Source organism: Topomyia yanbarensis, chromosome 3 (genome assembly GCF_030247195.1).
Source record: "Topomyia yanbarensis strain Yona2022 chromosome 3, ASM3024719v1, whole genome shotgun sequence".
Lineage (NCBI taxonomy): Eukaryota > Metazoa > Arthropoda > Insecta > Diptera > Culicidae > Topomyia > Topomyia yanbarensis.
The window spans coordinates 368919895-368932586 of NC_080672.1; the positions used below are offsets into that span (position 1 = coordinate 368919895).

At 46.3% G+C, this 12692-nt stretch overlaps 1 protein-coding gene across 1 annotated transcript in view; it reads right to left on the reverse strand.

The window, feature by feature from the left end:
* The window catches only part of LOC131692777 (HIV Tat-specific factor 1), a 316884-nt gene that overhangs the window by 282392 nt on the left and 21800 nt on the right, over window positions 1-12692 (reverse strand). The window lies entirely within an intron of this gene.

The window sequence follows — 12692 nt, forward strand, 5'->3', positions numbered from 1 at the left end:
CATAATTTATCGTGAAGTAGACGAGAAATTATAAAAAACTACCTTTTTTGTGTGCTTCTGGCAGATCAGGGTCGATTTGCATGACAGTTTTAAGATTTTCTCAATTTAGGCAAATAAAAATGGATTTCTTTAAATGAGAAAAAGTGACTTTATTGAGGTTTTAAGTGTTTTTTATGTAAAAATGTCTGAAGAACACGATGCCATTAGAATTTTCAAAATTAAAATATATGCATTGAGAGAAAAATTAACTTTTAATATTGAACTAGAAAAATCGCACTGCCGCCAAAAAATTATATTTTTTATAACAATTTTCTTCACGAACCATCTTGCAGTAAATAAAACCAGAGATATGATCAAAAGAAAAGCAAGGGTTTTGGCAATTTGTCAAAACGAGGGGTGCTTCCATGGCCCGAGAGCTGGTTCAATTGACACAAGTTGGATTTTTATATATTGTCCCAACTTGTCCGCGAACTACTCGGTCTAGTCCCCGACGATGAAGCCAGTCTACTCCGACAGGGGGTTTTCTCGACGAGAGAAGTTCTTCCGAAACCGACCCAACCAGCTAGATGCCGAGGTCAGATCGGACAGTGCGGTGGAGTAGGGCGTCCGGTTCGCTGCTGCCCCGATGACTCGCGACTGGTGGTGTCTCGTCGTGATCTACTCAGTCTAGTCCCCGGTGGAATCTAGCTTTCGCCGACGGGGGGTTCCCGGAGAAAGAGGCGCACTTCCGATACTGATTCTTCTTTAGCCCTTTAGTTTGCTGTCCGGTGCCATTTGGCACCACAACTACTTTAAGTTCTTTGGTTCCCCTCTCTTGCCATTTAGCACCACTTCCTCGATGAGTCATTCAGCTCCCGATTTGTTCACGAACTAGTCGGAATAGTCCCGGAGGCTGGACCTACTCCGATGGAGAGTTCCCCGGTGAGAGAAGTTCTCCCGATACCGATTCTTCTGTGCTTTTCACTCGATTTCTATCGGGTTGACTGGTAGGGTGCCGTGGTCGGACTGGCGATTCCGGGTGGAGCGTGGCGTCCGGTTCGCTGGCGCACCGACGACCCATACCCAATGCCCTGTTGCAGTCTACTCGACTAGTCCCAGTCTTCCAGTGGTAATTGCCCTCCCGAAACCGTTACTCGCTATTCATCACACCATTTCCGCTGTAAGTCAGTTCATGATCTGCGTTCGCGATCCACGTGATTACGTCGCTAGTCATTCTGTAGGTGACATTATCCGGGTTTATGTCCAGTCCCACCGTTTCAAGCATCTCCCTGCGCGTCGCTTCGAACCTCGGACATTCAAAGATCACATGCTCCGGTGTCTCCTCGACGTCTTCATACTCCGGGCACAATGGTGACGTTTCGTACCCGAACCGATGAAGATACTTTTTGAAGCAACCGTGGCCCTACAGCAGCTGTACCAGATGGAAGTTCACCTCTCCGTGCTTTCTATTGACCCACGTCCACAGGTTTGGAATGAGCCGGTAGGTCATACTTTCCTTCTCCGTATTGTCCCATTCCTGCGGCCACTTCGCCATCGACTCGATCGTCACTATCTTCCTCACGTTTCTGGTGTTTCTCCGATTGTAGCACTCGATATCCTCCGCCAGGTGATACAGATGGGGATCATCCCGGCGATAACGCATACTGCCTCCGAAGATATGGTTGTGTACGCAAACTCGTACGGCCATCAGCCGGAATATCTTGTTCAGCTTTTCGCGATTCTGATTGATTTTCAGTGTACCACACCAGGCGGGAACCCCATATCGCAGTATCGATGACGAACCACTAGATAGCAGACGTCTCGTGCTGCTTCTCGGAGCGCCGACGTTTGGCATGATCCATGATATAGCGTTCGTTGCCTTCGCCGACTTTTCGCAGGCGTAGTCTTCGTGGTTGTTGAAGCTCAACCGGTTGTCAATTATCACTCTCAATTGCTTCAGTGAACGCTTCGATGCAATCACGTTCCCTCCGACGTCGATCTACATCCACTGAACCACTTTGCAGTTGCTGACCAACAACACCTGCGTCTTGTGGTGAGCTATTTGCAGCTTGACCCCATTCATCCAGCTTTCGATCGCTTCTATTAATTCCGTCACCGACACCTCCACTTCTTCAAGTGTCTCATCCACCACCGTTAGTACCACGTCGTCCGCGAGACCCACGATATATCTTTCCTGGGTAGCCGCAGTGTTAAGACCTGTAATCTTGAGAGAAAAAAGGCTCGCTGACCCACTAACAAAACCGAACAAAGTGCCTGAGGAAGATTAGAAATGTGCAGACTTACCGCTCCTTTCCGGGGTTCCGGTGCTCAAAATCGATGGAAGTGGTTACAGCCTTCCAGTACCACTTTCCTCACCCTCCTTGTTACCAGTATCCAAATCTTTTTCGGCTCGTTCCGGTTTTAGATGATCGTACTTTATCAAATTCACTCGCTCAGCTACAGACTGAGCCTGTTCAGGTTTAATGAAACGCAGTAGCTCGTAGTTGTTGATCGGTTCGTGTAGCTCTAAGTCAGCGCAATAAGATGATCTGTCTCTGTCGTTGAGCAGGTATTGCATACAAACTTCCCTCCTTCTTGCTACGGCTGGATTTGATTAGGAAAATCACTACTGCTACTCCATGGATCAGCAACATTCATTATACCACTACCACCGCTCTCTCCGTAAAGCACCGGTACGAGAGGTTTCTATTAGTTATATCACAAAACGTTCAGAGCAATTATATCGCCTACTTTTTTATTTCGCTCGTTGAGCACGTCTGCCCTGCGCTGACTCACAAACTTTCTGACCCATGCGGTTTCGGGTTTGACAGCTCCAGTGCTGCCGTTATTCCGACAACCCATTGCGGATGGGGTGCGTTCACGTGCGTGCTACACACTCCCGTCTAATACCTCATTATGGCACTTATAATTACCCTTTACCCACTTTAAACGTAACAGACACCATCGTACATCCCGTTTCAAAGAGTTTGACCGAGAATGGAGCCCTGAGGAACACCCGCTGTCACTAGCATTGACTTCTGCCCTTCGTTCGTCTCATACAGCAGCACTCTACTCTGAAAGTAGCTCTTCAGGATCTGGCATAGATAGTCGGGAACCCTCATTATGTGCAGCGCTGCAGCGACTGCTTCCCAGCTGGCGCTGTTAAATGCATTCTTCAAATCTATCGTGACGACAGCGCAGTATCGATCTCCTCGTCGCCTCTGTTTAGATGCCTTATCCGCACTCTCGAGCACTGTTCGAATTGCATCCACAGTCGATGGTCCTTTGCGTAATCCGAACTGCATCTTGAACAGCACGCGCTCTCCCTTCAAGCATTTTGTCAGCCTGTTAAGAATGATTCAATCCAAGAGTTTTTCGAGAGTATCCAGCAAACATATAAGTCTATACGAGACCGGATCGCCCGATGGCTTCTCCGGCTTTGGCAACAACACCGGCTTGCCATCATCTAGATAGCAGCACCATCTTGAACATGTCCCGGTATGCCAGGATCGCAGCTTTCAGCACCATGTTTTGTTTTCCATCAGGACCGGGGGCTTTCTTTAGTTTCAGTCGCTTCGCTGCTTCTGCAAGCTCCTCGTTTGTCGCTTGCCCATCGTCCGTATTCACTCCTTCTTCTTCGCCGTACGGTGGCCAGATAGTTCAATCGTGCTTTGGGAAGAGACCCTCAACGATTATCTTCAGCTTACCCGGGCACATTTCGGCTGGTGTCGACGAGGCCTTCATTTTCGCCATCACGACTCGGTACGCGTCGCCCTAGGGAATGGCGTCTTCTTCTTGGCACAGCTCCTTGTGGCAGTCTGACTTGTTAACTCTGATCTTCCGTTTTAAAGCGGCCCTAGCTTCCCGAAACGTTACCTTGCGCTTTTCTCTATCTGACTCTGGATATTGCTCGCTGAGTCCGCCCAACGACAAACAGCGCGTAACGTACTGAGCGTTTCGTTCCACCAGTAACCTGGACGCCGTCTATTGTGCGGCTCCAGTTTTCGCGGCATTATGGCGTCACAAGCCATCACAATCCTTCTTGTTAGATCAGCCGGATCCACATTTTTTCTCCCGTCGTTCGGCCGAAGTGCCCAACGAGTCTTTCGTCTCCCAGTTTCGCTTGCCGTAGGGTTCCGTTGACCAATACGGTAGCGAATCGCCTGATGTTTTTAGCTATGGTGGCTATTACGTATACGAATGTGACGTCGATAATAGACTCCATCCCGTCTCTTCGAAATGTGCTAACAGAACCTTCATTGCACAATCGTACGTCTAACTTCACTAGAACTTCTCGCAGGATACACCCCACTACCCCCCTCCAAAGCCCAGGCATTGAAGTCACCACCAATGACTACCGGCTTCCGACCGATCAACTGCTCGGTTAACTGCTCTAGAATTACGCTGAACTGCTCCACTGTCCACCTTGGACGAGCCTAACAGCTGCACATGAAGACGGCGTTGATTTTGGCGATCATGAAACCTTCGTATGAACGTTCACCATTTCTTGAATCGGGAATTTGCCCATAACTTATATCACAGCCGTTCCCGATCTATCCGGCATCCAGTTACCGTTGGCACTTGATACGACTCTGCAATCAAAGTGATGTCACACATAGTTTCTCTCGTAGACTGCCACAACAGTTGCTGTGCGGTGTGACAGTAATTAAGATTTATCTGGGTTATCTCCATTACCGTTTGCCTGCAGTCGCCCTCTTGTAGGCAGGGCATTTAAATCACCCGTCTGATAGTCGTTTCCGTCCGCTGGAGTGTTAGGCATGCACTTCGGCTTCTGCGTGCGGTCTCTCACAAGATACCAAACCCATATTTACGCATATCCAGCACATCCTGGATCTATCCGGACCATTACCTTTCAATTCGAAGAGCATCTCACCTTTTTGCATACTCCTGATTCTTAGCACGTTTTTTCCCCAAATCCCTCAGCTCCGGATCCCGCCTCAAGAAGGTCAAAGAGACCTTCTTGAGGAACGCTCGATAGGTCGTTGCGTCATTGGCTTTGACGAGCACGACTTCTCCATTTGGTGCCTTCTAACGAGCCGGAAAACTTTCATCTTAAGCTACACACCAAAAAAATCTGAATTTTATCGTTGACGTAATTGCAAACATGACACAATTCAACAACTCGTAATTCACGAAATGACGGAACATTACCGTGTTCCGTTTAATTTTACATGATATATATATACTTTACATGCGCAATGACATAAAATTACACTTCATACCATTCAGAACAAACGCTCTATGTAGAGTAAAATTACATGATTCAGGAAATTAAACGTCATGTAAAATTAAAATCAAACGTAAAAATAAGTCATTTTTGATGCTCGTATATGTCAGGGTCAGGAGACGTAAATATACACTATTTTTTTCTAGGTGTGTACTCTTTTCGCTCTTTCTTCCGCTTTTACTGTTTGCCGCGTTTATCCTTCCGACCTACAACGATATTCCAGCTTTCTCCCTGTTGAGTGACTTCCTTTCCTTCGGCAACGACAGCATCCTCGAGCATCTACCCCTTGGGCCAGCCTGCTCTTCAATCTCCTGGAGAGGTTCTTGTCCTCTTTGGAGTCACGGAAACTCTCCACTCCAATAAGCTTCTTCTTCACCTGCTTCTTAGAGGTTAGGAAGATGCCGTGTCATACTCCTTCACGGCAGACACTAGTGCCTCTCGGATTCTGAGAACCATCTCCTTAATGTCTTTATGAACATTGTTTCTCGCGTCTACAAACTTGTGGAGCTCGTCCACCAAGTATTTCGCTGCCACTACTTTTGGCTTATTTGGGATGTAATTTATCCGGTTCTACTCTGGTTGTTGTTGATGCTGCTGCTGTTGTTGTTGCCTCGCCTCCTCCTGCTCTTACTGAATAACTTAAGCTGCTGCTGGTGGTGGTAACCTCACCAAACCACCGCTGGCGGTGGATTCATCGCGCTTGCTCCGTATGTGTGTTTTTCTCCATTTTATTGCGTCTCAACTCCGGGCCGCTATCTCCACTCGTTGTACGTAGTCACATCTTGTGATCTTATGATTATCTTTGCAAGCAGGGAGTTCATTCTAGGGTTAACACTATGTTTCATGGAGATCTATCCGAACCTAGTACCACCAACTAATTGGTAAGTTTTGAACGTAGCCGGAGACCTGCTAAGGTTTTGATAGGACGGAGGCAACCATGCTGTTAGCCCACTCGCCATTTCAAGTCGGTGTCATCCTTCCTTACTCACCGCTATGCTATGGTTGAGTTGTTGTTGTTCCCTAGACATGTTTAGATTTCGTTATGATTCTCCTTCATAATTTGGGAATGCACTGCCGACAGTCCAACGATGCTCATGAATGCAGGATCTTATTCACGATTTTTGTGGTATCTCATCAACTGTTTTGATATGTTTGACGGCGTCTGCCCCCGGGACGGATATACCAGCGTGACCTGGAATCCAACAAAGCTTTATTGGACGATTTCGTAGCAAGTTTTCAGTTGTGCCAGCTTCGATTGCCGATGAACAGCTGGCTGAGTGGGACATGGTCACTAAATCGCTGACAGTGTTGAATGATGTTAACGTTCTTTTTATTGCGAATGCCTCTGCCGAAAAGACCCTGCATTGCGGTGGTAGGCCAAGTGACTGTTGGAGGTGTTCTCTGAATACTCCCGCGCCTACGATACCGCAGTCTTTCGAGCCATCAGTGTAGACCAGTGGTTCTCAACGTTGTTGGCACCGCAGACCCCTTCAAAATCACCCTGGGTGATCGCGGGTCCCTTCGAAATCACCATAGGTGGTCGCGGACCCTTCAAAGTCACTCTGGGTTGATGCGAACCGCTATGGTTAAACACCAAACAGATTATGCGGTCTAAATATTATTTTCAGTCTGATATGAAAAAAATTAAAATTTCAATATCTTTCCAGAAAAGATATTCCTCTTCGCGGACTCCCAGCCACGACTTTAAGGCCTCCTAGGGGTCCGCGGACCCCAGGTTGAGAATCGCTGGTGTAAACGATTGTTGAACGGCTGAAACGATTTGTCGGGATCTCTTGTACAACTGGACGAACAATTCCCGACGGGTCTCCAGCTTTCACGCGCTTGTTCATGTTCCAAATAACCTGGGGCTTGCGATCGTACCACTTTCGAGCCGATAGTCGCGTTCGGGTGTAGATGTTTGGAAGAGGCATTCCAACTATTTCTGTCCGGCGTTCTGAAGCTCGCTGTGCCAGAGAAAGGTCAGCATTCTCCCTGCTGTTTCGCACCATTCTGATGGCTAATTGGGCTACAGTTTGGAGAATGGAGAGATCTAACGGTAGAGTACCTGTTTCGGACATACTGGCTATGATCAGGCTGGTGACGTATGCTCCAGATGCATATCTGATCATCTTGATGTATGCAGGTGCCGGGGTTTTGATGACAGCATCTCCACCCCTACTAACGAGTCCGATACCATACAAAAGTCGCGAAGTATTAATTGCGAATCCGAGTCGTAGTAAAGAAGATCGTTGACCACGAGATAGCTTGGCACCGATCATCTTGAGGATGCCCAGCTTAGATTCGCATGCCTTCTTCGTCGTGACAGTGAGCTGTGAAGTTGAGTGATCGATCGAGAGTGACACCGAGGGTTTCCAGGCTTGTTTCTGTCGATATAGCAGCTCGATCTATTGTGATTATTTGACAGGGCGCACGATGGACATTCAGGCTGCAATAGAAGATGCTGGATTGCGTTGCAGATATCGTAAATCCAACACTTCTCGCCCATTTATGAACGGCTTTTACTGCTGACTGAAGTTTTCGATAAAGCCGGTGGTCTTTCTTCCCCCATAGTACGAGTAGGATATCATCGGCGTACATGATCTTTACAGTATTTGAAACCACGCGAAAGATTGGTTGAATAGCCACGAGAAACAGCGTAACCGAGAGCATTAAACCTTGGGGCACACTATTTTCCAGCGGATGCACGGGCGATAGGTGACCCTCTACATAAAACCTGGAACGATCTTCCTGCCAGGAAACTGTTCAACACGTTGATCATTCTACCGCGTTTCTGTAGGATTTGTAAGATGCCATGCCTCCAGGTGATATCGTAAGCCTTGGACAAGTCAAGTGACGCCATCAGACAGTGCTCGTCGCGATTCACCGACAATGGCAGTCGCTGCAGCATTGCATAACCGATGCAGTCCGGGCCTGCAGAACCACTTCGTCCTCTATCGAGTACCTACAGCAGCTCGTCCAGAGTGAAATCGGTGTTGTGGGTATCGTCGGTATCAGGCGAGAAATTCACGTGGTTTCGTTCGGCCTTTTCCTTCTCTCTTTGGAACAATGGCGAATAGCTGGAGGTGGCGGATCGTTCGCTGTAATGTTGTGCCAGTTCTTGAGCTACTTCTTCCGCCTTATCCGTGTAGCCATCGGACCGCTTGATGACAGTTGGTCGCGGCTGACGTTTCCCTCTCAACCTGTTCACTGTCTGCCACATCTCCGCCACAGTGGAATTTGGAGATATCTTCGCGACGAATTCCTCCCATGATCGTTGTTTGGCGGCATGGATCGATTTTCTTGCAGCTACCCACAGCTCTTAGAAGCGTTTTAGTGCATCAGCTTTCCGTGAGTTTTCTACCTGTATACGCCCTAGTGCTCTCTATGTTTTTCTTCTCGCTTTGACGGCAGTTTTAACCTCCGGACCCCACCACGAAACCGCTTTTGGACCGACTCGGCCGGTTGTACGGGGTTTCGCGGTGTTTGCTGCTTTAATCAAAAGTTGACCGCCTATTGATATTTCGACACCCGGTCGAATAGCACTGGCAGTCAGACGTTCGTAAGTTGTCCAATCCGTTTGGGCGTAGATCCATTTCTATCCCTTCGTTGGAATATGTGACAGTCCGGGAGTGGAAACAAGAATGGGAAAATGGTGACTGTTATGGGTGTCCGGGAGAGTTCCCCAAATAAATTTTGAGGCTACAGTTTCAGAACAGTTCGAGGGGTAAATAGCAGAAGTGACAACGGTAGCTGGATTAATCCGGGTATGCGATCCGTCATTGAAAAGGGCTAGTCTTTCCGACAACCAAGATGTGAATGTTTCGACTGGTCGTTGTGGAATCTAGAGTAGGTTTCGGCAATGCAGTCACAAACGAATTGCGTCGATTGTTTATTATCTTTGCCAACGTTTCGACCCCTGGTTTGGGTCGTCTTCACCCTTTCCGACAACGTTTTCTCAACGATAAAGTAGCATAGTGCCGTAGATTTATTGGAACCCCAGCATATATGGTGCGCGTTGAAGTCGCCCAGTGTGTACAATCACCTGACGTGGGAGCTTCTCAATGAAATAACCCAGCTGCTCTTGACACTATTGAGTACTGGGAGGGACGTAGATCGGCACCACCGTCATTGGGTATGGCACTTGTATTCGAACAGCGATTGCTTGAATATTGACACCGACCTCAAGTCTTTCGAAAGGGTAAACCATCCCGAATGGCGAGCCCTAACCCTTGTTGCCAGTATCGGCGACTCCCAGTCTCAAGTAGTAGAGTGTAGTAGTTACCGCCGAAATCTGCTGAAATCACTCGGTTGTCCAGCTTTGATTCTTGTAACGCTGTCAAGCTCGGTTCATATTGGGCGATCAGCTGCTTAAGGTCACTGATATTAGAACACAGGCCCCGAATTTTCCACTGCAGTGCGAGCGTCTGCTATCGCGACTGATGATCGTCGCTGAAGAAGACGATGTTGTTGGGAGATCGGTGCTCTGGAACTGCTGTTGCGATGTGCCTTTACCGGTGGAAAGCCAGGAGAAGAATTGCGATGTCTGCATATGTGGGAGATAGGGACAGCCCTCTTCCCCCCGGTCGATCCCTTCAGGATTAAGTGGGGAAACTACTTGCTTATCTTCTTCCCCAAACCGGTTACTCTTTCGATGAGTACTGGTCACATCTACAACAGGAGAAACCGCAACAGAATCCGTTCGTAAGCGAGATGGAATGGGACTGACCTATGGGACGTCTAGCCCCATAGTACCAGCCACTGCCGAAACTACTACACGATTACTTCCAGAACTACCGACAGCGACCGGTACTGAGGAAAGACATTGGGTAGTTTTTGTTGTTTGCTGCTTCGACGCTAGTGTTATGGTGATAGCTGTACCTTCTCGAAACGGATATCTCGGTGTGCCTTCTCCAGGCGATAGCAAGTGGTGATGTGGAAGGAGCGTATAGTCGATATAGTCAGTCAAACCTGGAAGAACATCAAAACAAGCAGTACCTGCGATGGGCTCGACAAGTTTGCAACTGACCTATGGAAAGTCCAGCACCACAATGCCAACCGCTGTCGTACAAACATGTTTGAAAACAGCGACTACGGTCGACACTGGGGATAGACTTTGTGTAGTTAAGCTAGTTTTCTCGTAGATGACGATCGGTTTGCTCTGGTTTGTGGGGTTGCCGGTTGAAGTGGTGAAATCGGTTATTCTATCGGGCACAGAGGTGAATTCACCATCAACGTGTTGGGGTATGATGGCCCGGATAGTTCCTGAATCCTGCTGTGCTTGCGTTGGAAGTAGTATTACACTTTCCTCACTTCCAAACCGATCTATCTCGTTGTCAGTGTTCGTGCGTGGGTTATCTTTGTTATCCGAACGTTGGTGAAAGTGAGAATTATCGAAGAGGCTGGCTAGGACGCGTCTCGGTAATTTCAATTTCATCATCTGAATAACCCATGGTTTCGTTGGTGGTAGTGGTAGCGCCCCTCTTTGATGGTGAGCTCATATTATCCGTGAGGTTGTCGTGGGTTTGCTGAACGGAGTGTGTTGCTTGTGCCGTATTCCTCGTTTCGAATCCGTATTAATCGCTGGTGAGTTGTTCTTTGCTGGTTTTTCATGGCATGGTTGTTTCATGTGGTCCTTGCGTGCACTCTGTGTCAGAAGTTTTACGATCTGCTGATCCTTCTTCTTCATAGTCTGCTCCAGCTCTTTTAATTTATTTAGAATCTCGTTTGTACTGCAGCCTTCCTTGACTGTGCTGTTCAGCTAGTTTCCGCGCTTCCAGGAATGTCAAATTGTCGCGGATGTTCACCAGAACAGTTGAAACAACGTTGTGGGCCAGGACAGCAAACACGCGTATGGCCATATTTAAAGCAACCATAACAGAACATCGGGTTCGGGTAGTACGTACGAGTAGGAACGTGAAGTATACCGATGTTCATATGTTTTGTACCGTAAATGAGCTAAGTCATTTGAAAAAGATTAGGAATATATTCTAAATATTACAAGCCCACAAAAAAATCGTAAATCATATACTAAGAATCATGGCAATCAGTTCACAAATCCATGAACAATATTTCATGATTTTGTGAACTATTTGACAAGCACAAATGGTCAGACGTGACTACTACACTAGAAATCATGAACCAGTTCACGAATACAAAAATTATGTTTTATGATTTCGTGAACAAGTACCACGATCAATGGTAAGTCGTGACTATTGCACTAGGTATTATGAATCGGTTCACGAATAGATGAAAAATGTATCATGATTTTGTTAACTATTTCGCGAACACCAATATTAGATTGTGAATAAATATTAGAAATCATGAACCAGTTCACGAATACATGAGTAATATTTCATGCTTTTGTAAACTATTTCATGAGCATGAATGGTAAGTCGTGACTATTATAGTTATTAAGCAGTTCATGAATATATGAATAATTATTCATGATTTTGTTAACTATTTCACGAGCACGGATATTGGATCGTGGCTGATATATTATGAACCATGAATTAGTTCACGAGGGTTGAATGGATTCAAGAATAAAATTCTGAATTTCGAGAAATAGTTTACGAGAAAATATCCAGAATGTTTTGATTTTATGAACTAATGTTTCTAAATCTATGAATAACATCATGAGTCAACCTTTTATTTTTTATAAATAATGTTCATAAAGTTGTGAACTAGTTCACGTACAGAAAATCGATTTAGTAATGACATGGCGACCCGTAACTGAAGTTCACAAAACAAAAACAAATATTTCCACTAATAGAAGCGTCATCATGGTCCTGTTTTCGTAATGGAAAAACGTGATTATTCCAGAATTCATAGCATCCATAGCATGCGAGTTAAACACCTTTAGGGAAAACTCCTGCTATCACATCTACCGAAAGCAATATCGGCACACCACTTATCCCACCGCGCACGAATATTTTTCTTTTAATTTGTATTTTCATTGGATGATACGTTGGAGTAAATAATCAACTTCTACTGTCGACTTTTGCAGTTTAATCGCTACTGGATCTCACTCATTCCTTTTTAAATTGATTGTCCGACCAATATTACCAAAATACTTCACTAGAGACTTTTTTCATATATTCTAGTAGTTCGATATACTAACAATATTTGCATGCGATAATCTTCTGTTTAATCGTTCAGCGCAACAATCAAATTGAATCGCCATCAAGAACCGCCTCAAAATCAAACAATCCTAACCAGTCTGCAACCTTCGAGTTTCCTTCAGACAAGCCCTCACCCTCCTAACCAGAACAAGGACGTTGAAAAGTGAAACACTCTCACCCACCACCACTGGCTGGAATCGATTCATGCAGATCGACATCCTCCGTCCGTTGTGTATTGCGTGTAGTATCCACCTCTATAATTCATCAAATATATAATCCACTCACCGCAGGATAGCATGCAGCCAGAAACAGGCCACTATGTACTAGTAGTGGCTACTACTACCGCT